We start from the raw sequence: 3,178 nt of genomic DNA, 5'->3' as shown, positions 1-3,178 counted from the left end.
TCTGCCCAGGTCCCTCTGTTGCAGGAGTAGGGCACTGTTCGGCCGTGGGTCCCTCCGGAAGGCCCCGTGGTGGTGCCCAGGTCCCTCTGCTGCGGGAGTAGGGCACTGTTCAGCTGTGGGTCCCTCTGGAAGGCCCCGTGGTGGTGCCCAGGTCCCTCTGCTGCGGGAGTAGGGCACTGTTCGGCCGTGGGTCCCTCTGGTGCTGCGGGCATGGTTTGTGTCCCGCTGATTCTTCTGTGGGCAGCGCCTAGCCTGAGGATGAGAATGTGGGGCTGTCCCCAGGGATCTTTGGGCAAGGGGCCCAGGGCTACCGTGTGGTGAGTGCCGAGGGGTTCTCTGAGTGGGGGAGGGAGTAGGTAGCCACAGGCTTTCAGGTGTCCCAGGGAAGGACTCCTACAGGACCGGAAAGGCAGCCTGGCCTGAGGGTGCTCAGGGAAGAGGGAGCCGAGTGTGGGGCAGGACCCCAGCGCACTCTTTCATGTGGTGTTAGCCTTGGTGGGGGGCTGGCAGTGTTACCCTGATGTTGGCGCTGCAGCCCACAGGGCTGAGCTCTGAGGGTGACGCAGGCCTGCCAGCCCAGGGAGCAGGATGGACGGTGGGGTGGGGTGGGGCTGGGCCGAGCACGTCTCCCAGGCCGCCCCGGTGAAGGCATAGCCGGTGAAGGGATAGCCGGAGGCTTCTTTGTCGGTGAGAGCTCGAGGCGTCTCGGCCAACTTTCTCGCTGTTGAAGCCAAGAGGAGGACGGTGTGCAGGCCTGCCCAGTGCCATGCGGCTAACTCGCTTTGCACATTTTGAAACCCTAGAGGTGAATGAGCACAGTATTTTTCCCAGCCTGGAAGGCCTTTGCCCAGCCGAGGCCTGTTCAGATAGGGTGGAGAGGGGTCCTGGGCCCTCGAGGCTGTCTGCTATGGAAGACCTGGCGTGGGCTGTGTGCAGGCCCGGGGTCGCCGGCAGAGACCTGACTCACTGGGATGGCACGCGAAGCACCCAGAGATGTGAGCGAGGGGCCTGGGGAGCAGCACCGTGGTCGGGGTCGCCGCTGCGGGCCCCTGGGCAGCAGGCGGGTTTAAACACTGTTGCTCCCACACATGGTGTTGCTCATTTAAGAGAACGCGGGCTAGCGGGTGCTGGGAGCAGAATTGGAATCACCTGAGCTGCTACCAGGTCGCAGCCTGCAGTTCGGACCGACTCTCTGAGGTCTTATTTATTTTTATTTTTATTTTTTTTTAAATTTAAGAATTATTATTTTTTTACGTGTGCTCACCAGAGAGGAGAGTGAAAAAGCAAGCTGCCAGGTCCAGGACTTGAACTGCAGTCAGACGTGTGGGCAGCCCAGCGCCTCAGCCACCACCTGCTGACTCTTCCGTGTTTAATAGTGAAGGCGAACGTGCACACACGAGGGAGAGGGAGGGAGAGGCATCCTCGGCGGGGTCTCGTCACGCCGCGGCCCCCTTCCTGAGCCCTCCAGCTCCTCAGGACCGTGAGTGCCTGCATCTGTGTGCCATGTTCCCGGCATGTTTTTGGGCAGACCCGGGGCTTACCCTGTAGTTGGCACTGCGACTCCAGCCTTGGGGGGCATGTGTTACTGCTGCCCCACAGCAGCTGGGCCTTTCTAGGGTCTGTTCCTTCATAGTGTGCATTTTTAATTTATTACTGTTATTTTTTTGGTCAGAGGGCTTGTGTTCACCAGAGGGAGGGACAGAGGAGGGGAAGAAAGTACCCAGTGGGGCGTGGCCGTGCTGCAGTCTTCTCTCCTCCAGCTGTGGGCTGGGACTCAGACCAGGCGGGGGCCACGTGGGATCTGGCTCCCTGCCGCGACTGTGGGGCTGGGCCTCCTTTCTGAAACTGACATGCTGTCCTGCCTCGCCCCTCTGCTCTTTCTCAGTGGCAGTGGCACTTGGTCCACCACAGCTGTTGTCCCATAGGCCTCTCCCCGCATCTGGGAGGCTCCTGGGCGCTCCGGTATCGGGACCTGGGACCCGGCACAGCCTGTGTGGGGACCTGAGGCTCCACTCGCCAGTCCCACAGTGGGCACTCGTCTGTCTGCCCACTGCTGCAGAGGGGAGTCCACAGCTTCCTCTGCTGCGGACAGCCCTGCTGGGGTGGCCGAGGGATGCTGAGTGCGCGTGCACGGTCAGCTCAGAGGCCGCCTGTGGGAGCCGGGGCATGCAGGCGGCGCTCCCCCCACTCCGCGCACGGCTGTAGTCAGGCCCCGCACTCTTGCCTGGGTCTGCAGTGGAAGACCCTCTGGTCCTGCTCTGCTCCCACTGCAGAGGGCGGCTGTGCTGCGTCCGCCACTCACTGACTCACTCTCGCCCACCTGCTGACCATGTGCCCCTGCACCGAGAGCTCTTCTTGATGGCTCCTCTGGCACAGGGTCTGTCCTCCGACCTTCCTGCTGCGCTGGCACTTCCTTTCCTGGGCGGCATCAGCCACGTTCCCTCTGGCACGTGGACATTGGTGGGGAGGAGAATCCGTGCCCCTCCACCTGGTTGGGAGGCGGATGGTGGTGGAGTGGTGGGGACCTGGGCTGGCTCCCCGTGGCCCAGTGTAGCAGCCGTGGTTAGAGTCTGTTTTATGAGTGTAGGAAGGGACGGGTGTGGGTAGGCATTGTGACCACAGGGGGTCATGGCCAGGTGGCTGCAGTTAAGCAGCTGGCGTGCTAGTGTCCTGTCAGGACGGCAGGCGGAGGAGAGACGGTGCCACCGAGCTCGCTACCTCCGAGGGGCTGCGCCGTCCGGCAGGGCTGCCTGCCACGTATGGCGAGTAAGCGCTGGAAGGGTTGAGAGGCAGTCACACCTCACCTCGGGTCGGGTTATGCCCCGAGACCCTCAGTGAGTGCTAGGCCCAGAGAGTGCCAGCCCCGGTACGGTTTGGTTCATAAACGACACGGCGATAACCACACCTGCTGGCAGGACAGGTGTGACCAGAGCACCGAGTTACTCCGCACAGCCTCTGGCATAGCGTGGCATCCTGTGCTCACCTGTTTGGACTGTGGCCGATGGCAGCTAACTGCTACCCTGAGAGCAGAACCTCAGATGAGGAGGATTTTTGTTTTTTGAGAGGTTTTTGCTATAGGGTGCGTTTAAGACACCAGGTCTGGGACTCGAACCATGGTCGACTACATGGGAGTCCAGCTGCATAGCCATTTCTCCAACTGCTGGTCCCAAGGAGGGGT

General features: G+C 61.8%; 1 protein-coding gene across 1 annotated transcript in view; it reads left to right on the top strand.

Moving 5' to 3' along the window:
* Window positions 1–3,178, top strand: part of WDR5 (WD repeat domain 5) — a 19,574-nt gene that overhangs the window by 2,679 nt on the left and 13,717 nt on the right. The window lies entirely within an intron of this gene.

This window comes from Tupaia chinensis, unplaced genomic scaffold (assembly GCF_000334495.1).
Source record: "Tupaia chinensis unplaced genomic scaffold, TupChi_1.0 Scaffold143602_1, whole genome shotgun sequence".
NCBI classification, from domain to species: Eukaryota; Metazoa; Chordata; class Mammalia; order Scandentia; family Tupaiidae; genus Tupaia; species Tupaia belangeri.
This window is presented reverse-complemented; position numbering and strand designations above follow the sequence as displayed.